The following is a 26,918-nucleotide window of genomic DNA, read 5'->3' on the forward strand; positions in this document are numbered from 1 at the left end:
CAGCGTTTACCTTTAACCCTCGAAACACGTGGTCACTTCGGGTAACCGGGAAAGCTACGGTGAAGACCGGCGATTATGCTAATATCAACGGCGGCAAGATTTTATACAAGGTTTTTCCTGCTACACGGTGACATCACAGCGGGTATTCTACAGAATCAAAATGCCTTGTTCTGATTGGACCGCGTTGGACAACGACCTCACGCGAGAGGTCGATCTTAGTTCACAGGTCAACACTTACGTTACAAGTGACAACTATATATCAGTGAGCGAGCAAGCCTCCTTACAGTCCAGTTAATCTGAACCTTCATGATTGGGCTGCTTTCTTCAGGTTAGAGACCTCCCCTGTCAAGTTAGGGCGAGGGCACGGCAGTCAGGCAATTTTACATAAACTTCAGCGAGGACAGACACACCTGGTTGTGCACCTACATCGTCAAGGACTTAGCGAAATAACCTAGGCGGCCGGGATACAAGTGGATCTAAATCCACAGCGTCTCAGACTACAGCTGAATTTCATAATCAAGCTACTAACACAACTAGATGGTTAGTAAACCTACTTAAACTTTCTGATTGGAGAATTAAAACGGAAGTTTCACCCTCCAACTTGGGGATCTGAATATAGTGCTCCAACACCTCACAAGTGAGGTTTATGAACACGCCTGGATGACATACTTGGACTTCATGATACGATGATTCTATCACGATGGCCAGCAAGAGCACTGTAAATTTATCTCCACCGAACCAAACAGAAGGGAATAATACAACAGATTATTTCCTCTATCATCAACTTACGCAGAATGAAATCTCACGTACTATATCTCCGTTTGGATCAGAACTGTCATACTACGTGCATACAAGACGGATGGACCCAATCCGACCCTCCATGAGCTTTTTAATACTCATGATATTAGATCGCAAACTTCTGCATTGATCTACACAATGTTATTTGAAATATGGAGGGTTTATTTTCTGGAGATCCGATATGGTGGTTGCCAACCATTATCTGAGAGATATCATCACCGAGGACGTCTCAGGTATCCACCAATTCGATCCCATGGTCCTCGCACAACAGTTGACAGTTCCTCGGAGAAGATAAGTCAATCTTACAGATTTCTACTTATCTTATAACAGTACTAAATAGCTACATGCTATATATAATTTGCTTAAGTTCTTTTTATCATCACAGTACTATGATTATTACATCATACAATATATAAGTTAACAACTCTACAGAGTTGGTTATTATATATTTACCTTAACTTAATTATATCTTAAGCATAGTACTATACTCAGATTGTAAAATATATAAGCTAACAAACTCTACAGAGTTTGGGCTATTATATAGGTAGCTTAAGCTTATTCATATCTTAAGCTCAGTACTATGTTTATATCATATAAGTATATTAGCTAACAAACTCTAAAGAGTTTTTGCTATTTGGCTTAAGTCTCATCATATCTTAAGCAATATGGTTACATTATAACATGTATTAGCTAACAAACTCTCACGGAGTTTTTGCTATATGTAACTTAAGCTTATTCATATCTTAAGCGCAGTACTATGTTTATATCATATAGGTATTTTAGCTATCAAAACTCTAAAAGAGTTTTTTGCTATTATATATTTGGCTTAAGTTTCATCATAATTTAAGCTTTATGGTTACATTATAACTTGTATTAGCTAACAAACTCTACGGAGTTTTTGCTATTATATATGTAGCTTAAGTTTCCTTCAAATCTTAAGCTCAATACTATCAAAGCTCAATACTATGTTTATATCATATAAGTATATTAGCTAACAAACTCTACGGAGTTTTTGCTATTATATATGTAGCTTAAGGTTTCCTTCATAAACTCAATACTAGGTTTATATCATATAAGTATTTTAGCTAACAAACTCTAAAGGGTTTTTTTGCTATTATACAATTAGCTTAAGTTTCATCATATCTTAAGCAGTATGGTTACATTATAAAATGTATTAGCTAACAAAACTCCACGGAGTTTTGCTATTATATATATAGCTTAAGTTTAATTATATCTTAAGCTCAGTACTATGGTTATAACATAAAAGTATATTAGTGAATAAACTCTAAGGAGTTTTTTTTTTTTTTTTTTTGCTATATACATTTAGCTTAAGTCTAATCTTATCTTAACCTTAGTACTATGGTTACATTATTAATCTATAAGCTAATAAACTCTACAGAGTTTTGGCTATTATATATGTAGCTTAAGTTAATTATATCTTAAGCACAGTACTATACTCATATTGTAAAAATATATTAGCTAACAAACTCTACAGAGTTTTGCTATTATATATGTAGCTAAAGCTTATTCATATCTAAAGCTCAGCATTATATCTATATCATATAAGTATATTAACTAACAAACTCTAAAGAGTTTTGCTATTATATAATTAGCTTAAGTTTAATCATATCTTAAGCTTAGTACTATGTTTATATCTTAAAGTATTTTAGCTAACAAACTCTAAGGAGTTTATACTAGCATATTAACAAGCTTAAGTCTATTAGTCTTAAGCATTGTATTAATGTTATATATACTTTATCATAATAAGTACATTGTAATAACCTTTATATGGCAGCTGATAAGTTAGCAGCAGGAATTCATCAGTTCAGTACCTTTATGAAGTTCCCATAGGGTTATTACAATCATCACAGTTCAAATCACTAATTATTAAAATCCAAAGTATTATATATTTCCCACCTCCCTTTCATTAGAGTCTACAAGCAAAAGAGCATGAGTCAGGATAAGGAAAATATGTAATTTTTAGAGTAAAATTGATATTTTATACTTATCCTGACTCATGAGGTAAGCCCTCCCATCCTCCCCACATAACACTTTGGATTTCCCTGTAAATTCAAATGTTGGGCTCAGTATATGAGGAGAGAGTGAGGCACATGGGTGGAGGTGGCGCGCCCTCGTTCCCGCGCTTGTGGAAGGGAGGTAACTCGTGCTGAGTACTAATTAGTGATTTTACATTGAAGGGAGCTTCAATTAGGGAGATACAAGTGTTCCACTATGTTCGCAAGAAGAAGAAGACAAGCAAAAAGAGCATGAGTCAGGATAAGTATAAAATATCAATTTTACTCTAAAAATTACATTCTTTATTAGACAAGGACATGTGATGAATTTGTGAATGTTTCCGAATCAATAGGAAAGTAGTTTTGAGAGAGGTTTTTAGCTGGCTGCTGTCATCCTGTCCAATACTAGTGGATTGAGATTTACGAGCACACATATCAATCAATTACTGATGAAATGGAAATATTGCTGGGAGGCATTTGAAATGTATTAGTGTATAATAAATGGAAAAAGAAACACACTTGTCAGTCAGTTTGATACTGGCGTAAAAGATTTATGACAGATGTAAAAGATTTTGATAAAACTGTTGAAGAACCTATGGGGATTGTCTGGAAGCGTGACAGTTTGATCAAGGAGTGTGTCCATGCCTAACAGATTAATTTTCGTTTATCACATCTATGTAGAATATAAATCAACTCGGCAGTGATTTCAGTGCCTGAACTGCTGTCAGTTTGTTTCAGATAGTAGGTAACTGGTTGCTGGTGTAGCTGTAATGTCCCATGTTTAGTAGTGTGTAGAGGTGATGTATGCGACAAAGGTCAGATATGTACAGATATTAGGTGACCTGGGGTTGAGGAAGATCTGGAAACTCAATCATAGCTTTCATTGCCCAACTTTCGAATGATAGAATTGGTTGTAAATGTTTTGATCTGTGTATAAAGATTCAGAGTGGCAATAAACTGTCCGTAAGTCTATGAAGACCATGAGCAAGGAGGCTTCACCTGATCTTCTGGAAGAACAATGATCTTATATCATTCAGTAATGGTCAAATAGCCAGTTCCCTTGCATTTATTTACAGACCTGAACGAGAAATAAAGGAGGCTAGTGACACAGTCTCAGTTATCTTTGTATACAAGATTCAGAGTGACAGAAACTATCATCTTGACTGTATGACAAGAGAGTTCACTTCAACTTCAACATAAAATTTGTTGAGCATTTTTCCAGCAGCTTTAGCCTTTGGTGTTCAAATTTCACAAATACATGTAAAATATAGCACGATCATTCTTCAAAAATTACAAATGATTTCAAATGACTCTTGCGTATAAGTTGTTTGATTAGGCCTACAACGTTCAGAGCCATAGTAAATCTTTCCCAAAAAAAATTGTTGTTGAAAAGTGAACAACAAATCAATCTGTGGTTGCAATATGAAAAGAAACTTTTAAGTAGAGTTTTGGTGAGTGGTTCTCTTAAAGTGTGCTGTACCTCTTTCTTATCAAAATGATTTGAGTCAATCTTTACCCGGCAAATGCATTTATACTCAAGAACTGGCCAAAGTCGACCACTCAGGAGTTGACAAGTTTACCCTTTCTCAGCACTGATTTTTTAGTTAACTATTCATACAGGTTTTTACCACTGATTCACCTTTTTCATCCAATGAAATCTGTCTTGGGAGACGATTGAGACTGATTATTCTATGGCTATGGGCAAATGTTGCTGTCATGGTGGTAGACCTGTGTAATCAGTCATATGTCTCTGAGGAAATTATTATTGTAAAGAGTATGATCAGTGAAGAAACAGTTTGTTTGATGCTTTTTTGTGGTTAGAAAAGAACAACCGAGCAGGACATGCTTAAACTGCTAACACCTGATTTTCAATGATCTGTCTATAACGTTTACAGCAGTTATTTGCTGGTTATGTCAAGTTAGTTTTGTTTAATCAAGACTTATTATTAATAAGTGGACACCACGTTGGCTGGTTAGGTGCTGGTGATCAGGTGTCTGACTCTGAGGATGGGGGTTCGAATCCCGGATGGGGCTCAACCCAACTAAAGTACTAGAATCTGTACTTTACTGAGAAAGTGTAATACCAAATATAACATTTGTTACATAAGACTTATTCTTTGGTGTAGGTGTTTTCAATTTACACCGAGAGTTACTTATTGCCAAGCTCCAGTAACTGGCAACATATGTATATTCTTCACTGTGTCCTTTTGGGGCGGTGATCATCATACTGAAGGGAAGGGTTCGATTTCCCACATGGGTACAATGTGTGAAGCCCATTTCTGGTGTCCCCCACCGTGATATTGCTGGAATATTGCTAAAAGCGGTGTGGAACTAAACCCACTCACTCACTCACTGTATCCTTTCAGCAAGGCTAATATGATGGACACTACTGACTCCTGGTATGGATAATCTGGTCACTACTGGGATTATGCAATCTGTTCATGTATTTTGATTATTTCCTGATATTACTCAATTAATTTAATATCAAATGGTAGCGGAAAAGCTGAAGGATTACATTTACCGCAGAGGATTTCTTATGCCATTTGTTTCTTAACAAAATGTAATCAATTTGGACTTCTTTAATGTATGCATCCTCACACCTCAGGGCTCAGCTGAAGGAATCATATTACAATTTGGTATTGATTCTTATGATAATAGCAAATTTTTTCTTTTAAAAAGTCATCATTATCCCATTTGTGAATGCGCTGATGCCAACTTGTGATTAAGTTTTCAGGAAAATGGGAATACTGTGATTATTATAAAAATACAAACCTTAAAAAATATGCTAAGGATGATGTCGGTTTTGAATATACATTTTGTCTCCTTTCTGAATATGCACATAATGTTATCTTCCTGCACATCTATTTTTATGCATGTCCCATTCTTTCTATTGGTTTTCCCATGTGTGTTTTCATTAAGTACAAATTTTGTACTTTCCTTCTGTGCTTGGGTGAGGAAATATGCCTTATATGCAACCAGAATTATATATTGGTTTCACAGATGTACAACATCTAGAGTTATGAAAAATGCAGCCATTTGTGTAATGCTTATAGCTAATGTTAAAAACATTGATGAGTTTGCTGATTTTGGTTTGAGCGTGAAGGAGCATTGTGAACCCAGAATATGATTACTTTCCTTATTCTATAACAGCTGCGAAAAAGGGAATGATTTTCCTGTTCACATAAATAGAATATAAGTACGATTTAGTGTTTTTCAAATTACAAAAGGAAATGCATTTTACCCAGTGTTTGAGAAGAGTAACCATAGATTTCTATTTTTGGGTTATGTTAGGGATTTTACATTTACCAGTTTGTTCAAGACTTTAAATATTTATTTGAAAAATACCGTCAGTCATTTTCCATTTTATTTCACTTTTGTTAAGTTTTGACACCCGCAAAATCGTTTGGTCTGTATATTCAGCTGATTTTCCAATGGTTCCAGCAGAAGCATGTTTGACATTAACTTTTTAATTGATCATGTTCTGCTCAAGATAAATAGCATTCTTACTCCAGGGCTTGACTTGATAGTATATGCAGCTGAGCTGTAAAAAAGACAAGATCAGACATTCGTCATTTTCTCGAAAAACATCAACTTTTTGATCAGTATCATCTGTTTTCCATGAAGATCCTCTTGTGAGGTATCCCAATTGTAATATAAACGAGCAAGGATTTCATATCATGATGCATTGAGGGGTTAAAGGATATGTTTGTTTCCCAATCTGGAACATTTTTTGTTTGGGAGAACTCTCTTTATTCCCCTTTTGCTTTCAACCAATTTGTGATGTGATATTGCTAAAATATTTTTAATTCGAAAAAAATCTGTTTTTATTTCGTGAAGGAAGGCTTTTGCCTCCCAGTTGTCTTCTATGGTATGCATTGCCAGCTGCGGGGTCTCAACTCGTGGGGGTGGGAGGGGGCTTGGAGGAGCTAGTTTATAGCAAATCCATTCGGAATAGTTGTGTTTATTCTATAATCAGTTATATTAGCAGATGTTGCTGCAGCCCCAGAGTGGACTCTTGACCTGGAGCGACTATATCTCATGTGAGTGAGTGAGTGAGTGAGTGCATAAGTGAGTGAGTTGGCGGGCGGGTGAGTGAGCGAGCGAGCACGTGAGTGAGTGAGGTTTAGCACTGCTTTGAACAGTATTCCCAATAATTCACAGTTTGTCAATGTAATGTTTGGGGAAGGGGGAGTCTGAAGTGATACATGTCTCAGACATTTACCTCTTTGGTGAAATCCAGAAGCATGTTTATTGTGCTGACAAACTTTGAAACAAAGCTTCGCGAACTGAGATTTCAACCCTGAAACCATGCAATTCTGTGACATAAACAATCCTATTATAATACTGTATGTTGTCGGTGGTTTTGTAACCCTGTTTGTATTTCTTGTGTTTAATCCCAACCATGAATATTGTATTGTGGAAATCAATGCCATAAACTGTGTGTTTTGTTAGGGGAGAAGTGTGTTTGTTTCTCGGTAAATATACACAGAGCCTTTGTATGTTTAGTTGTAATATGTTGAGTCAACATATACTGTGGTTGGGGTATGTAATTTGTGGTGATTCTTTATGTGTTGTGAAGACTACCATCTGTATTAGACGCTATTGCTCTTCTGATATGATTTAAGTGTTTACAGGTATGGATTTTGCACTTGTTTTTAGCTCTCATCAGCATCTTTGATTTGACAAAATGGGTGTAAATAATGTTAATATTGTTTCATTAGTAATGTAAGTAGGTTGCCCTATGTTTTCAAAGGATATTTAGAAGTTTTACTTGCTTGAGTACAAATTTCTGTTGACTAATGCTTAGTCTCTGAATATATATAATTTTGGTAGTAACAAATAAATCCATTTAAATTGAAAGGAGCTTAGTGAGATGTGAGATCCTGAACATGAAGAAATCTAGACTTGCTTTAATAAGGGCTTCAGCATTGCAGAAAGGGCTGGGCATAAAGGAGACGAATGTTGGTTATGGACACTGAGACAGACTATAATTTCTGGAAACCATACTTGGGGTTCGCAATATCAAAGGTATTGGTTCTAATGGTTTCAGTTTAACAATCTGGGTGATAGAGGTCTTGTTTGAATGGTTATATTGCTTGTATGGAGTAAAGGCATTTCATGAGGTATATTGTTTGTTTTGTAAAAAACTGTCACGATTCTAGGTAAAAACGTAGGTCTGTGAGTTGTTGTAAGAGGAAACTAAATCAATAGGTTGTCAGAGTCAGGAACTATGTTGATAGCATGCCCTTGTTTCTCGACTGTTTGGATCGATGCTCATAATGTCTATCACTGGAATGTCTGGTCCAGACCCAATTATTTACAGATCAGTGTCATAAGCTGAAATACGTTTGAGTGAGTCACTGAATCACAATAGCAACAACATTATCCAGTCGTCCATTTGTAGATGCTGAATATGAGAGAGTGAGTGAGTGAGTTTAGTTTTACGCCGCTTTTAGCAATATTCCAGCAATATCATGGCGGGGGACACCAGAAATGGGCTTCACACATTGTACCCATGTGGGGAATCGAACCCGGGTCTTCGGCGTGACGAGCGAACGCCTTAACCACTAGTCTACCCCACCGCCCCTGCTGAATATGAAAGCTCTGCACTGTATACTGCTGAAAACGTTCAACCGATGCAAACAGTGTAACACAAGAAAACAACCTTCAAGCTACAAGAAGCTAAAGGTTGACTGTCTTGAGTGAGTCTTTGGCAAGGCTAATAATCTGTAACACTATATTTTGATTAGATTGCTCTATGTCTGTTACCTATTGTCATTTAAGAAATAAAATAAATTTAAATGTTTTAAAAAAGGTCAATCAAATTAAAATCACCTTAGTCAGCCCATTTTTTGACATTATGCTTCAAATTGTGATGACATAAACAATGGATGACGAATGTGTGGCATATTATTTCAATTGACCTATTGTCAGTGAATGCAGTGTACAGACAGCAAACTTGTATTGATTTTCTTTTGAAATGTATATATAACATTTTCGAAGTTATTGCTCATGTAGTTATGTTCCTCTGTGAACAGTTAGTCATACATTAGCCTTACTCAAAAGCTGTACTGAAAGCTGAGCCCATGGATGTATAGCAAGTTTATCCTTCGAAGAGGCAAGTCTAGATAAGTGGACAGTACATCTAAAGGACCTGAGTCTGTTATTTATTATTTGTTAGAAATTGTCATTTAAACTATTCATTTTTAGAGACTTAAGGACTTGTGCAAGTCTAGCCATACATCCGCAACATCGTGAGTGTAAAATGACTCTCTGTCTCTGTATACTTTACACAGGCCAGTGTTCTGTCTAGCTGGAAACATTATCAGATTTGCTAATGCTGTTGGAAAGGAATAGGAAATATGTTAACCAATATAGGTTTTCCTACTGAAATGATGATGGTTTAAGAAACTTCCAGGTCACATAATATCATCCAATCACAGCGTAAAGCTTCAAAACTGCATCAGGGAGTCTAATGGTTAAAGTGTCCGCTCATCACGCTGAAAACCCGGGTTCATTTCCCCAAATGGGTACAAAGCGTGAAGTTCATATCTGATGTGCCCTGCCGTGATATTGCTGGAATATTGCTAAAAATGGCGTAAAACCATACTCGCTCACTCATAACAGCATCACCTACTCTATGAATCCAACTGACCGTACAACTAGTTATCATTTAGTGGAACCCGTAATCAGGACTTGTTTGTACCGATCAAGTCTTGGTGTGTTAATATGCTTTTCCATTCCTTCTGTGTTGGTACAAAGAAGCATGGAGAGTGAGTGAGTTAATATGTAATGTTACAGTGCATGGGTGGCTCATTGTTCTAGTGGGCCATAAATTCCAGAAGCCATGAGCATGTTTTAAAATCTCAGAGTGGCTCTGATTGTTTCCATGTTACCCATGCTAATTGTTGGCTTCATCAAGTGCTAGACGCGTAGATGTGTTTCACTGGAGATTTTAGTGGTGCAGTACAAAACTGACTCACGCTCTCACTGTTTGGTATGTAATAAGGAGATATCGCTAATGTGGTGTATACTTTAAGTTTGGCACAAGTATGTAAAGAGGTTTTAATGATCAGACTGAGGCAGTTTGTTCTTGTGTCATCAGGAAAAGGGTAAGTTCAGATACACAGACGACAGATACTCGCTGGATAACATCCGCATTAAATATCCACCAATCATATACAATAAACACATTCTTACACGTCTACACTACTTAACATGATAAATATGAAATATATTAATGGTCCTTCCAGTGCAGACAGCGTCAAGACCGAGTCTGCTTCATGTCATACACGACAGAGTCTGTTTCACGTCATACCCGTGGGCGTGACACTCATGACATGATAAAGAGCAGCAGTTTGGACTCATCAGAGATTACCAAAGCTGATGCACCATGTGGAGGTTGTTGAGCTGATGCGCCATCTTCTGTTTATAGACTGTCTATCCATGAATATAGTGATCATGGCTACTTTTCCTTTTACACCCAAGTTAAAATAAGCAAGACTGATGGTTTCAGGCGTTCATGTTTTCAATATGTGATTCAATGAAGGGCAGGAATGCTTTCATTACTTAAATGTGATAACTAGAATGAGAATTTGAGTGAAAATATCGAACATGGGGAGAGTTTGAAGGAAATCTAAAATAGGTGGAATCAAAACCATGAATTTAGGCCAGCTATTGGCCAGGATAAAATTAAGCTAGATGACAAAAATAGAGAGATTTCATGAGAAATCTGGGCTGGTACTTTAGTGAGAATTTCAAAACCCAGGAAAGTCTTAAAATCTTAAACCATTATGTGTAGATGTATTCAAAACCACGAATTAGGGCCCAACACTTGCAATGATAGAATTAAGTGACAAAAATTCTGATACTCAGTCAGGGCTGGTATGCATTCAACAACTTCAGTGACAAACCAGTAGACGTTAGCATCAATCACAGCAAGGACTCTTTTGAAGCAGAGGAAATTTCCTGAGCTATGACTGTGTTGTGCTTTGTGGAACTCACAATGCTTCCTAATTTTCAGTGGTGAAACTTGCATCTTTTAGATATGGCTGACAAACACACATAGTTTTGCCCTTTTTGAGGTACAGTGACACAAATACTGTTTTGAAAAGTGGTTTTGTTGTTGTGATGCATTTAGGGAGGTGTTCTAAACTTGTAAACCAAAACCTGTAAATGTCATGGACAATAGGAGTGGCGGCTGGATTGGTTACCTCATCAGTATGAAATGTACTGAAGTCACAAAGTTTGTCTGACTTTATAAGGATGTTGAAGGTAACGAATGAAGAAAGAAGCATCTATCGTCCACTGGCAACTCCAGACTCATGTGATCCACCCAGGACAAGCTGATGGCACTTCCTTGATAGCCAACACCAAACTTATGTGATCCACCCACAACAAGCTAATGGCCCTTCCTTTGACGCCAACGCCAAACTTATGTAATCCACCCAGGACAAGCTATCAGCAGTTCCTTTGACGCCAATGACAAACTTATGTGATCCACCCAGGACAAACTATTGGCTCTTCTGTTGTTAACAAGACCCAAGTACTATAAACCACCCAGGACAAGCTATCAGCACTTCCTTTGACGCCAACGCCAAACTTATGTGATCCACCCAGGACAGGACAGGACAAACAAGACCCAAGTACTATAAACCACAAAGGACAAGATATTGGCAGCTGATCACTTACCAACATACATCAACATGATTTCATGAATTACAACAAGATTGTAAAATGAAAAAGAAATGCAGACAGGATTTCTACACAAGCAGACAGACTATTTTGAAGCTAGATAATGGAGCCTATATTTGTACATTCGATAAAAGTATTAAATCTTCAGCAGAATTTAGTACAGAAATTGATGGAATATCATCGATACTAGCTTTGCAGAGTTATTTTTGTACATCACTCAATGTCCCTTGAGGAACTTCTGTCGATGCAGCATTATATGCAAACTGCCTGTGTTAATGCCAGTAGAGACTGTGTATCTCACCCCTATTACCAGAAGGACATAACCATGTTCCAGTTCTCAAAGAGGGATCCTTCAGTTGAAAGAAATAAAATAGTCTCAAGTATGCATGTCAACCCAGCTGACAGCCCATGATGAATGACTAGAGTTTTTCCAGCCAAAAAGATAAATGACAAAATGATGAAATGCCTGAAAAAAGTCGATATTGTGTTTAAAATGATATTTTTACCCGTGTGCTGATTTCTTTAGATGTATTTTTTTCCATTTCATCCTCTGACATCATTTCACTCTGTGGAAAGATTACGATTGTCACTTTCAGAGAATATTGACTTCTTCGAGAGAGGATATTTGCTTTCATCTCAATGTTCTTGTTTGTCGTTAAACATTTAGCTGAATATCCCCCAAATGACTCGACTGAAAATATTAAAAAATAATTGGAAATACAGTTTTGAGATCTCTTTTGAGAGGGAATTAAAGGATTATTTCTTGCTGATGCAGTCGAAAGGCGCCATCTTGAAAACATTTGCTGCCAACATGTGTTGAACTGTTTGAAATACTTAATTACAAACGACCACTGATTGACAGATTCATCCCAGTAAGAACCTGGATCATCTATTCCAAGTTTCGGAAATTTAGTGTTGATTTTCTTAGAAGTGAAGTGTTTGGAGGCAAGAAGAGGATTTTAAGAGCTGTTTATGTCAAATGATCCCCAAATTAGTTGGAAGTCATCCTGTTCATTGTCACAGTGGATAAACTCATTTGCAGTCAAAATGTTTTAACTACAAACTCAATCAGAAGTTTTGTGTTTCTGAAATATATCACTTGTTTGTTTATCCAACAAAAACCTGTAAAAACAATATTTTTTTATCTTTTGAGTGACATAAAAATGATAAAATTAAATCAGTGAGCGATTGAGATATTTTCAGTTATGTTACAAATCTACATGGTCTGGTTTTAAAAATAAATATGATAGCCTGAATCATTTTATGATTTGTCCTGCAACAAGTACATGCCATATTGATTGATATTGGTCTAAAAGGCTGTCGACACTGCCACTGCAGTTATAATGAGTGAGTGAGTGAGGGGGTTGGGTTTTACACCGCTTTTAGCAATATTCCAGCAATATCACCAGAAATGGGCTTCACACATTGTACGCATGTTAGGAATCGAACCCGGGCCTTCTGCGTGACAAGCGAACACTTTAACCACTAGGCTACCCCACCGCCCCTGCAGCTGTATAGATGAGGGGAAATGGGTTCAATAGTATCACACTTATGTAGTGGCTTGCATGCATGGTGTCTGGCTGCTTTAGTGCAGAGGTATTCCTATTTAATGGTGCTAGCCCACTGAGATACCTTGTTGTAGCATACTCCACTCAGACACATGATACTGACTTCAAGGCAACCAGTCCTTTAATCCCCACAAGTACAAGTGCAAGGCAAGGTAACAACAGCTTTAAGTACCATCTTTGGGGATGGCATGACCAGATTGAACCACTGGCTCTCCAGGCAGATGGTCTTTGCACTAAAGGGGGCGGTGGGGTAGCCTAGTCATGCCAAAGACCCGGGTTCGATTCTCCACATGGTACAATGTGTGAAGCCCGTTTCTGGTGTCCCTCGCCGTGATGTTGCTGGAATATTTATAAAAGCAGCGTAAAACCATACTCACTCACTCACTAAATCTTTGCACTAAACGATGGTGGTGGCGCTACTGATATAGAGGTTGACGTCTGTTACATTGAATACAATGGATGGCTACTCCAGCCTTGTCCACGAATGCTGTCCATAGGGATTCCTGTTGATTGGCCGTTAGTCCTCAGTCCCATGACAATAATAAATACTGAGTGGTCACTGTATGTGAAATGGTCGGTGTCACTGAGCCTTACATCAGTGATCGCTACTGCTTTGTTTATCCCATTCACATGTTGTTGTGATGATAAAACTAGAATATTGCTTAATGTGGTAAGAAACAATGTGCACTCACTCACTTTTGCTGAGGGAGCTTGTCATATCTGTAAAACGCAATAAATGTGAGATCTCTTAACATGATTATATCCTATCTGAAGACATGGCTTTGTTTTAATGTTTCTTTTTGTCAGGAAAGCATTACTGTAGGCGTATTGAAGGAACGTGAGTTGTGGATATCCAGGGACAGTTTCTCCTGGTTCCTTAAAGGGATGATGTTACATACGTAACATGCGGATGATGGAAAGATGACAAGTATGATGCTGATGAAGATGACAAGAAATATGATGACGATTAGGGTGACAAGTCTGAGGTGATGAAGATGACAAATATGATGGTGATAAAGATGACAAGAAGTATGATGATGACTAGGGTGACAAGTATGATGATGACTAGTGTGACAAGTATGAGCTTACCAAGATGACATATATGATGCTGATGAAGATGACAAGAAGTATGATGACGACTAGGGTGACAAGTATGATGATGACTAGGGTGACAAGTATGAGCTTACCAAGATGACATATATGATGCTGATGAAGATGACAAGAAGTATGATGATGACTAGGGTGACAAGTATGATGATGACTAGGGTGACAAGTATGATGATGACTAGATGTGACAAGTATGATGACTAGTGTGACAAGTACCAAGATGACATATATGATGCTGATGAAGATGATGCTGATGAGATGACAAAGTATGATGATGACTAGGGTGACAAGTATGATGATGACTAGTAAGTATGAGCTTACCAAGATGACATATATGATGCTGATGAAGATGACAAGAAGTATGATGATGACTAGGGTGACAAGTATGATGATGACTAGTGTGACAAGTATGAGCTTACCAAGATGACATATATGATGCTGATGAAGATGACAAGAAGTGATGATGACTAGTGACAAGTATGATGATGACTGACAAGTATGATGATGACTAGGGTGACAAGTATGATGATGACTAGGGTGACAAGTATGAGCTTACCAAGATGACATATATGATGCTGATGAAGATGACAAGAAGTATGATGATGACTAGTGTGACAAGTATGATGATGACAAGATGACATGATGATGACTATGAAGATGACAAGAAGTATGATGATGACTAGGGTGACAAGTATGATGATGACTAGTGTGACAAGTATGATGACGACTAGGGTGACAAGTATGAGCTGACCAAGATGACATATATGATGCTGATAGAAGATGACAAGAAGTATGATGATGACTAGGGTGACAAGTATGAGCTTACCAAGATGACATATATGATGCTGATGAAGATGACAAGAAGTATGATGATGACTAGGGTGACAAGTATGATGATGACTAGTGTGACAAGTATGAGCTTACCAAGATGACATATATGATGCTGATGAAGATGACAAGAAGTATGATGATGACTAGTGTGACAAGTATGATGATGACTAGTGTGACAAGTATGAGCTTACCAAGATGACATATATGATGCTGATGAAGATGACAAGAAGTATGATGACGACTAGGGTGACAAGTATGATGATGACTAGGGTGACAAGTATGATGATGACTAGTGTGACAAGTATGAGCTTACCAAGATGACATATATGATGCTGATGAAGATGACAAGAAGTATGATGATGACTAGGGTGACAAGTATGATGATGACTAGTGTGACAAGTATGAGCTTACCAAGATGACATATATGATGCTGATGAAGATGACAAGAAGTATGATGATGACTAGGGTGACAAGTATGAGCTTACCAAGATGACATATATGATGCTGATGAAGATGACAAGAAGTATGATGATGACTAGTGTGACAAGTATGATGATGACTAGTGTGACAAGTATGATGATGACTAGGGTGACAAGTATGATGATGACTAGGGTGACAAGTATGATGATGACTAGGTGTGACAAGTATGATGATGACTAGTGTGACAAGTATGATGATGACTAGTGTGACAAGTATGATGATGACTAGTGTGACAAGTATGATTACCAAGATGACATATATGATGCTGATGAAGATGACAAGAAATATGATGATGACTAGTGTGACAAGTATGATGATGACTAGTGTGACAAGTATGAGCTTACCAAGATGACATATATGATGCTGATGAAGATGACAAGAGTATGAGGGTGACAAGTATGAGCTTACCAAGATGACATATATGATGCTGATGAAGATGAAAAGTATGATGATGACTAGGGTGACAAGTATGATGATGACAAGTATGATGATGACTAGTGTGACAAGTATGATGATGACTAAGATGACAAGTATGAGCTTACCAAGATGACATATATGATGCTGATGAAGATGACAAGTATGATGATGACTAGTGTGACAAGTATGAGCTTACCAAGATGACATATATGATGCTGATGAAGATGACAAGAAATATGATGATGATGACTAGGTGACAAGTATGATGATGACTAGTGTGACAAGTATGAGCTTACCAAGATGACATATATGATGCTGATGAAGATGACAAGAAGTATGATGACTAGGGTGACTAGGGTGACAAGTATGAGCTTACCAAGATGACATATATGATGCTGATGAAGATGACAAGAAGTATGATGATGACTAGGGTGACAAGTATGATGATGACTAGTGTGACAAGTATGATGATGACTAGTGTGACAAGTATGATGATGACTAGGGTGACAAGTATGATGATGACTAGGGTGACAAGTATGATGATGACTAGTGTGACAAGTATGATGACGACTAGGGTGACAAGTATGATGATGACTAGGGTGACAAGTATGAGCTTACCAAGATGACATATATGATGCTGATGAAGATGACAAGAAGTATGATGACGACTAGGGTGACAAGTATGATGATGACTAGGGTGACAAGTATGATGATGACTAGGGTGACAAGTATGAGCTTACCAAGATGACATATATGATGCTGATGAAGATGACAAGAAGTATGATGACGACTAGGGTGACAAGTATGATGATGACTAGGGTGACAAGTATGAGCTTACCAAGATGACATATATGATGCTGATGAAGATGACAAGAAGTATGATGATGACTAGGGTGACAAGTATGATGATGACTAGGGTGACAAGTATGAGCTTACCAAGATGACATATATGATGCTGATGAAGATGACAAGAAGTATGATGATGACTAGGGTGACAAGTATGATGATGACTAGTGTGACAAGTATGATGATGACTAGGGTGACAAGTATGATGATGACTAGTGTGACAAGTATGATGACGACTAGGGTGACAAGTATGAGCTTACCAAGATGACATATATGATGCTGATGAAGATGACAAGAAGTATGATGACGACTAGGGTGACAAGTATGATGATGACTAGTGTGACAAGTATGAGCTTACCAAGATGACATATATGATGCTGATGAAGATGACAAGAAGTATGATGATGACTAGGGTGATTAGTATGATGACTAGTGTGACAAGTATGAGCTTACCAAGATGACATATATGATGCTGATGAAGATGACAAGAAGTATGATGATGACTAGGGTGACAAGTATGATGATGACTAGGGTGACAAGTATGATGATGACTAGTGTGACAAGTATGATGATGACTAGTGTGACAAGTATGAGCTTACCAAGATGACATATATGATGCTGATGAAGATGACAAGAAGTATGATGACGACTAGGGTGACAAGTATGATGATGACTAGGGTGACAAGTATGATGATGACTAGGGTGACAAGTATGAGCTTACCAAGATGACATATATGATGCTGATGAAGATGACAAGAAAGATGATGATGATGCTGATGAGGATGACAAGTATGATGATGACTAGGGTGACAAGTATGAGCTTACCAAGATGACATATATGATGCTGATGAAGATGACAAGAAGTATGATGATGACTAGGGTGACAAGTATGATGATGACTAGGGTGACAAGTATGAGCTTACCAAGATGACATATATGATGCTGATGAAGATGACAAGAAGTATGATGATGACTAGGGTGACAAGTATGATGATGACTAGTGTGACAAGTATGAGCTTACCAAGATGACATATATGATGCTGATGAAGATGACAAGAAGTATGATGATGACTAGGGTGACAAGTATGATGATGACTAGGGTGATTAGTATGATGACTAGGGTGACAAGTATGAGCTTACCAAGATGACATATATGATGCTGATGAAGATGACAAGAAGTATGATGCTTCAGATGACTACACCTATAAATTGTGTTTGAAAAGGTTTTGAACCACCGGCTGCCAATAAAACAACCGATTTATTGCACATATCCTCCAAGCAACTGGCCCCCCCCGTTCACTCCAGGACATACTGTGAGAATTAAGCCAGGCTGATAGGAAGCAGAGGATACGTCATGTGTCCATCATTTTCTGCGAGCTGCAAGTTGAGTGCGAGAAGCTGCTGCTCCGTGTTCCGTCAGTGTTAGCTGATGTAACTGCTTCATTGATTCCCTACTCATCGGGAGAATTACCATCATCATTACTGTGGCTTTAACACAAGTCTCCCATGTTGCAGCACATCAAGGTATTGTCACAATGGGGAGCGCGCAATGTAAGTTTTTGCTGTTGGGTGTCTATAGAGTTTTGTCTTCAAAAGTTAAGTTTCTATTGCTGAGTCATGTAGATAGGTACAGCTTGATGTATCTAGTTATCGAGTCATGTAGATAGGTACAGCTTGGTGTCTCTAGTTATTGAGTCATGTAGATAGGTAAAGCTTGATGTATCTAGTTATTGAGTCATGTAGATAGGTAAAGCTTGATGTATCTAGTTATCGAGTCATGTAGATAGGTACAGCTTGATGTATCTAGTTATCGAGTCATGTTTGCCACTTTGCTAGATACGTACTTATTCAACAGTCATTAAACCAATGTTGTTAAGATGGGAACTTTTCTACAAGCGACAACCTTTTTTGTATTTTCATGAATAACAGGGATACAATATTTTGTTACAGACCAGATTTTGCAAACAGATTTTGAACAGATATTGATTCCAAATCCAATTTCTGTTTCTGAAATACGATGCGAGTATTTCTGTTTTGATTGTTTCCAATTTAGGAATGAAATTATATTGCATTTTGGTTGGTTGTCATGTTTATCTTACTAATGTTCTGTTTGTGTTTCTAAATCAATTATGTGTAATATTTAATCTGTGAAATTACACACGAAGAACAACAATGCATAAACTTGAGTTGTCAACTGTTTATTTATAACCATCATGATTTTGTAATTGTTATGTTACTGGGGCTATATATAAACCTAAACTGCTTGTTTACCAACCCAGGTTTCCGAAAATAAATATTTTAAACCATAAACTTGATATGGTGAAAAAAACCTTCCAGGTTTATAAATCTATAATGGTTTGAGATCAAGTTATTTTCAAGTGTACTTGCTGTATTTTAACAATACATGTATACTCTACAAATATGTAGTTGCAATAGATGTGGGTACCATATGTGCTTTCACTGTAATACATCCAAGGTCTAGGATTGTACTCAACACAAACTGATTTCCGAGAGTCACTGTTTTATCCTCAAAGCTTCAATTTTGCTTTAATAGGTCTCAACTCAAACATTAACGTGAAATTTGAAACAGCAGGGGCCCCCTTGTTTTGATGATAATATGTTAGTTCTTGCATGGGGTCCTGTTTGACATTATGGCGAAAAACATCAAAGGGTGCCATCAAAGGGATTTTGTAGATATGCTCAATCTGAGTTTGTGAGGCTGACGTGATTTTGACAATTACACCCCATGAAGTTGTTGCATGTTGAGTGATGTAGGTGGGGGATGTTTGTGTAAGTTTTTTTGCGTGTTTGGAAAATACGATCTTTACACGGTTCAATAAGATTCTCAAACAGATAAAGAGGTGAGATGATTACAACGTGAGAAACCTTGGAATGTGTGTTGTATTTTGTTTTGGGACAAAATGAACATCAAATTGCTGGTTAGTGTTTTGAGTTTCGGTTATTTTGGTATTTATGTATCTGGAACCGTATCTTTCATTCTCTGATGCTCTCGCTGGAGATTCGCTCAAAATTGGATATTCAGTGAGACCTTGTAAGTCTGGACAGAGTGTACCTACAGATTATCAAACTTGCTGACTCACATCATTAATATAAAGGCCAGTGTATAAGATCATTCATCCTGATGTCACTTTGTACATGGTCATGTGAACATTCCCAACAAGATTGGCTAGAAAATGAGAAGTCCAGATAAATGAGGTTTTGACTTTGAAGGTTTCTCTGTATTTGATAAGGGTGGTGGGGTAGCCAAGTGGTTAAAGTGTTCGCTTGTCACTCCGGAAGACCCGGGTTCAATTCCCACATGGGTACAATGTGTGAAGCCCATTTCTGGTGTCCCCCGCTGTGATATTGCTGGAATATTGCTGAAAGTTGGGTAAAAATAAACTCTCACTGTATTTAACAGAAAACTTGTTAACGTATTTGTTAATATTTACACCTTCATGACCTTCACCTCATTGTGGTTGGTCATGTGGTTCACTTGCTTATAGTGGTTAGAGCGTCCGCCCGGAGAGCGGAAGGTCGCGGGTTCGATCCCCGACCGCGTCATACCAAAAGACATTAAAATATGGTACTTGTTGGTCCCTGCCTGGCGCTCGGCATTAATGGGTACAACAAGGACTGGTCGGCTCGGGAGTCAGTATAATGTGTCTGAGTGGGGTATTCATGCTTCACTGCGGCATGGTAACTCAGTGGGCTAGCACTATAAAACCAGCTTCAGTCTGGGCTAGTACAAGCAGCCGGACATACACATATACACACATGCATGTCGTCATATGACCGAAATATTCTCAAGCACGATGTTAAACCCATTTCACCTCACCTCACTTGCTTATGAGAACAATGTGTGAAGCAATTCCTGGCATCAGAACCCTGAGATTACTGCAGGACTGCGTCAGGAGCGTGAAGCATCCTCACTCACTCCACCACGCTAGAGCGGAGATGAAACATTACGAAAATACTGCAGAGAATTGCCTTGGGTGTGGGAAATAGGGTTGTCACATCTCACCAGATTTCCTCTTGATGATAACCATGTGATAACTATACCTTGATTAGTTCATTTCTGAATTCTGCATACATTTTCCAAAAATAAAATGTATTAAAAATATTTATGAATTAGTATGACCTCTTGGAAAGATGTTAACTTTTCATGTATTATAAGACAAAATTCTGAAGCTGACTGCAAAAAAGCGGAAACTTAAGTTTTCAAACTGGCTGACAGGAATAAACTTGCAACACGGAACATTCAGAGCTTCATGCAAAAATGACACAAACTGTATATCATAATCCTGACTCAAATATTTCTTTATTAATGTATTAGGTAAGGATATCATCCCATCCAAATGTTAATATTTTAACAACAATTTTCCTTATTTTCTGCTCCTTTTGGAAGGCTTCTGAACATGACAGCTTGATATTTCCACTCCCGTAACAGACTAATTTGATTTCTGGGGCACTGGCACATGATTTGAGTGGCAACATAATTGATTGCGTAATTTCCTAATTATACAAGAATAAATCCTATAACATGCAAACAAAAGTTATTCAAAAGGGGTTCAGAACACACAAGCGCTTAGACAAATGTTTGGAATGCCTGACACCCAGGTAGACCATATTTCAACCCCATGGTGGCTGGCTGCCAACAACTCTGTTTCTAAAGTTTGCCCAAGAGAGCTAAGTGTGTTCAGCCTTATCTAATATGAAAACCTTCAATAATCAGGTTGATGGTGATGTGCCATTTCATTTCCTTGTAGACTGGATATGACGCTGCCTGGTGTTTTGGCATAAAAAAGTCACAAATTTATATGAAATGCTGAAACACTTCTGTCTCCCAGAATGAAAAATCTGCTTAGTTTGTATTGAGAGTTAGTGTTATATTTTCAGTGCAGAATGTGTTGTGTTTCCTTCAGTGCTCAAATACTAAATTCTGATTGATTGGTAATCCAGATCTTTACAGATGTCTCTGTTTCAAGGGGGTGGTGTGGTAGCCTAGTGGTTAAAGTGTTTGCTTGTTACGACAAATACCCGGGTTCGATTCCTCACATGGGTACAGTGTGTGAAGCCCATTTCTGATGTCTCCAGTGCCGTGCTATAAAAAAAATACATAATTTTGTGGTGATTGTGTTGCAGAGCTCTCCTTTCTCATTTCTCAAAAATGAGTAAGCAAGAGAGTATGGGAGTTTTGTGATGCTTTTAGCAATATTCCAGCAATATCACAGCTGGAGACACCAGAAATGGGCTTCACACATTGTGCCCATGCATTGAATCGAACCTCCTAGGCGTGATGAGTGAACCACAGTTATTGAACTATAATTTAACCACTATTCTACTCCTTTGGTTTCAGTGCCTGTGTGGGTGTAAACATTAGTGAGTGAGTGACTTTGTGTTAACGCCACTTTTAGCAATATCATGGCGGGGGGACACCAGAAATGGGCTTCACACATAGTACCCACGTGGGGAATCGAACCTGGGTGTTTGGCGTGACGAGCGATTGCTTTAACCACTAGGCAATCCCACCGCCCCTGTAAACATTAAAGTCAAACCTTGGCACCTAGAATGTTATAATATGATCAAGAGCCAGCTTGAACTCATAGATATATGAAAAAAGGGTTGTTTCATGGACATCAACTTCTTTATTCTTACAATGCAATGTTTTAGTACAGGTGCTTGCTGATGAGCGCACAAACATCTATGCTGAAACATCCCACTGAAAAAATAAAAAGATAAAATGTAAACCCTGTCTTTGAAGATAACAGTTTCTCGGTGCTATTGAAAAAATATATAGTTATATTGTATTTGCAGTTTAACAGCTCAAAGGTTTTTGCACTTAGAAAAGCTTCAACAAAATTAAGTTGATATGCCATTGAAGATCATGTAAACATTTTAGTCCAGACAGAATCCTTTTCATAACTCTTGGTTTGATTTTATCAGAACTTGTCTCAACTACCAAATCAATCCTAAGATTTCCTTTTGTCCATAAATTTTAGAATATAAAAGGTTTCACCAAATTTAGCTTATGACATCTTCAGACATAATATTGTATCCACAGGCAAAAATGTTTGAATTTATTTTTCCAAAGCCAACATTGAAGTAGTAACTTGTCATTCTGTCAGCCATGAGCGTGGTTTATCGGTGTTTGATTATTTTTTCTGCTCCATTTAGCATGGGAATGTTGGCGTATAGGAGGTATTCTGCCAGATACCATCAGTGCGATAAGGCATTGATTGGGGGGGCCAAGCTGTTGTGATTGTCTGATGAAATTATGATGGTGAATGGAGGCCAGCTGATCCTGTGCAGATTGGGACAAAGTTATGAGAATCATTTGTGTATGTGTGAACCATAAAATATACATAAGCTGGGCAGTTGACCGCAGACGCTCAGTGCCATCCTAACACTAACTTTGATTTACAAATGGCCGACAGATGTTCTGAAGGGTTATCCTTCCACAACCTCTGAATGCCAAAAACTTAGCAGAAAAAAGAAACTAAATGTTGAAATACACAGCTAATCCAATGCATATTACCTGTTATCCTAAAATTGGATAAATCTGATTATGTTTCAAATTTCTACACAAGTTATAGATCATTTAAATGATGACGAGATTAACTTTTCATTCCTTTTGTATCCTTTGTTGTTTCAGGGATACATGATACTCAGTCTGTTTGACAGTAGCCAATAAATAATTGAGTCAGGACCAGATAATCTTGTGATTCTTTTTGTGACCAATGTGGCCTTAAAATAATCTATTCTTATATTCCTGTGACTGATGAAAGGATTGTGGCTTGTACATGGTTACATCCTAATGAGGTAATCCAGTGATTGTTGTTAAAAGCTTGTTATTGCTCTTACAGCTTTACTGTGTAATGTGATTCATTGGCAAATATTATTGGTTCAGATATTAGCTTTGAAGATTGGAAATATTTCAGTTTATCACAGCATCTGTAAAAAATGGAGTTTGGCAAGTCAGTAGTTGACTGGGGCAATGATATGTACCCTTTGAATACAGGGAACGGTGGGGTAGCCAAGTGGTTAAAGCATCCGCTTGTCTCGGTGAAGACTTGGGTTCGATTCCCCACATGGGTACAATGTGTGAAGCCCATTTCTGGTGTCCCCAGCTGTCATTTTGCTTGAATATTGCTATATGCAGCGTAAAACTAAACTCACACACACACCTTTGAATACAGTGTCACATGTAAGCCAGGACAGCAACTTTAATCAGCTGTGTGTTGCGTGTTCATGTAGAGTCGCAGATATAACACCAGTTGCAGACATAAAATCACTTGACTGTGAGACTCTCTCAGCCCCAGACCTTGTGAAGTAGTTTGGGTTTGTTTATCAGATTTCTTTGGGTGGTTTTAGTGTGAAATATTTGATAATGAACTCTCCACATTTTAGAATGGATATCTGATGAATGTGTTCATGAGTGTTCATCAGACAGCTGAGGGTTTACAATGATACTATCTATGGCATTATATGTCTGTTGTTTCGTATTGTTCAATGCAAGCACCTATGACAATGAAGATTTTACCATGAATGATATACATAGTAACCATTTAAGTACTCTTTTCACAGATTCAGGGCAAGTGTGATGATTTCATGGCAAGACTGTCTCAAGTACCTCATTAAATGGTCCCTCAAAGACAGACTGATCACACACCTATTGAGGCTTTCTACAACCCTATGATACACCCTTCTTTCACTGCTATTGACAGGAGCAGAAATAGACCACTTGGTTTAGAATAAACCCAGCTTTTGAAGCGTTTAGTTGTTTGTCTGCTATTGAGACCTGTCACTGGAAGAACCTCACAAGTATGTTCTCAGGGACAGGCTTTGATGTTCAGGCAGTCATTGAAAAGTATGACAGATTCTGCTGCCTTTTGTCTAGCTTGAAATGAGATCAAAGTAAAACGTATGCTTGATTGGCAGATAGACCTTTCGTGTGGTTAAGTGAAAATTTTGGTAGCGTAATCCAGTATGGTTGAGTCTGGTAAATCAGAGCTCATAAACAGTTTCATAAAGAGTCATGTAGGTGAGCAACACCTCACTGTTGTTGCGTCTTATTTACTTGTGTGTGATCTGCAGATTCCTATGATATTTTGGTATTTTGATTGAGATGTTGAATCTTTCACAGCTTAGACTATCTGATGTTGAGGAGCCTCCAGAGCTGACGCTGTGCCATGTCAGTGTGTCTTGACTGTGACTTGGCAGCTGACCATGTATAGGGCTACAATGATTCACCCAGACCTCGATTTGATTTGATTTTCAATATTGGGCCCTCAATTTGATAATTTTTTATTCGATTCTTCATACAAGTAAAAACATCAGATTTCATTTAACTGTCAGTGTCGTTTTTTTTAGCCTGAAATCCATTGTCAACTTGGTGATGTCTACTAACAACAATTCTCATTGGATAATTAGCCTGGCATCAACCAATCACATTTCGCCTTACTTCAGTGCTCGAAACTGCTCGAGTTGGAGTTAAAATTACATTCTGGCTGTATGGAAATAACTTAAATCGGTATTCAAATATCAAATTGAAATAATAATAATGATTTTCGAAAATCGAAACTGAGGTGTCAGATTCGATTTTCGATGAATCGAACCGAATCGCTGCAGCCCTAATCATGACATCATACAATGTGGTATACCATGTGGCATACCATGTCTTCTTGCTATGAAATACCATGTCTTCATACAAAGCCTTCATACCACATGAATATTGATTGCCGAGGTGACATTAAATTTGAACTCGCTCACTCACTCATACCATGTGACATGAAATGGCATGTCTTTAGAAAAGTTCAAACCATGTCAACATGAGATGTCAACATACAGTGTCATGATATGTAATCATATCGTATCACCATACCTATTTATATTACGTCAACATGATGTGTCATTACACAGTTTAACCATACCCTTGTCAACATACCATGACAACATACCTTGTCAACATACTGTCAGTTTGTAGTCTCGGAACTACATACCCTGTCAACATACTGTCAGGTTGTAGTCTCGGACTGTAATCTGGTCAGCTGCAGGCTATTGTTTCTAGATGGCGTGGAACTTTGTTCATGACATTAATCCTTGGTCAAGATGTGAATGTTTAAAGGCTGCCAACATACAGTAGGAATATTGATGGATGCATCATTGAAACATGCCAAGAAAATGCTAAACTGACCTGCAGATTGTACTATAGAGTTTTGTTGATCTTTCATACTGACATGTAAAGTAGAGTCTCAGTATAGGAAGCTGCTAAGTGGAGATAATTGTTCCGAGCTTTTAAACGTTTTCAATAATGAAGCGCTTTATGCCTCTTTTTCCCAGTTTTTCTAGTCCTTTACTGCAGGCATGATAGATTGGTAGGCAAATTAGTGAGTTGTGGTTCCCGCCAGGGTGAAGCTTGTGCTGCACAGAGTTCCATCTCGGGATATAACTGTGAGGCTGTAATAATCAATTCTCTTCATAAGGGCCTTCATTCAAAGTCTTTAAAGTTTGCATGTTGGATGGATGTATTAAAAATGACTCCATATCTTGAAATAACTGCATTGATTTTCCCCTAGTGTTCTGTTATTTATGATGTTATTTTATAATTTCTCACAACTCTAGGTTTGATTGAAATGCAGCTAACTCACCAAGTTAATAATGGTGTATCCTTTACAAAAAAATTCAAATTTCACTACATGATGTAAGCCAGACAGACACTGATTTTCTCAGTGCACCATTTATTTGGAGAAAACGAGATTTGATTACATGGAATGACAGAATTTCATCTCGGACCAGAGGGCGCTGATAAGACAGGAGAGTGAAAGTCTCGTACTTGCCATGGAGATGTGGATTGTGTCATCAAATTAAAATCAACGTTGTCTGCTAGCTTGGTCCCTTCTGGTGATTTATCATAGAATTTCAAGGAAATACCAACAGTTTCAATTTAATTGTGCATTGGAGCATGTAATTGGAGCCATTTTCGGATAAAACTAATCAAGTTAAGCCTATGATATTGAGGTCATTTTTCGCACTTAATGTGATTAACTGATGTAAGGGTCAATGGTTTAGAGATTGACTAGGTTAAGGTCAAGGTTGAAAAGAGGGAGATAGTTTTGATGTTTGAGCTAACCTGACTGAAAGTCTCACCTGACTGAAGGCC

The 26,918-nt window shown here is 37.8% G+C and overlaps 2 protein-coding genes and 1 long non-coding RNA gene across 6 annotated transcripts in view; 2 read left to right on the plus strand and 1 right to left on the minus strand.

Annotated features, from left to right (window-relative positions):
• The window catches only part of LOC124275358 (heparan sulfate glucosamine 3-O-sulfotransferase 1-like), a 251,228-nt gene that overhangs the window by 128,633 nt on the left and 95,677 nt on the right, over positions 1-26,918 (plus strand). The gene's annotated exons all lie outside the window — the stretch shown is intronic.
• LOC124275357 (heparan sulfate glucosamine 3-O-sulfotransferase 5-like) overlaps positions 1-26,918 on the plus strand; it is a 186,472-nt gene that overhangs the window by 74,080 nt on the left and 85,474 nt on the right. The window contains exon 1 of one of the 3 annotated variants that reach the window (XM_046710873.1): positions 18,187-18,307. The exons of the other annotated variants lie outside the window; for them this stretch is intronic. The gene's annotated coding sequence lies outside the window, so the exon portion shown is untranslated. Of the gene's footprint in view, positions 1-18,186; positions 18,308-26,918 lie in introns of those variants that run through there. 3 annotated transcript variants of the gene reach the window in all.
• On the minus strand, positions 21,976-22,288 carry LOC124275361. Its single transcript, XR_006898251.1, has 2 exons — positions 22,239-22,288; positions 21,976-22,043 (listed from the first exon to the last, which is right to left on the minus strand). It is a non-coding gene; the product is annotated as an uncharacterized LOC124275361 (long non-coding RNA).

This window comes from Haliotis rubra, unplaced genomic scaffold (genome assembly GCF_003918875.1).
Source record: "Haliotis rubra isolate DU_JTF1 unplaced genomic scaffold, ASM391887v1 Scf2, whole genome shotgun sequence".
NCBI classification, from domain to species: Eukaryota; Metazoa; Mollusca; class Gastropoda; order Lepetellida; family Haliotidae; genus Haliotis; species Haliotis rubra.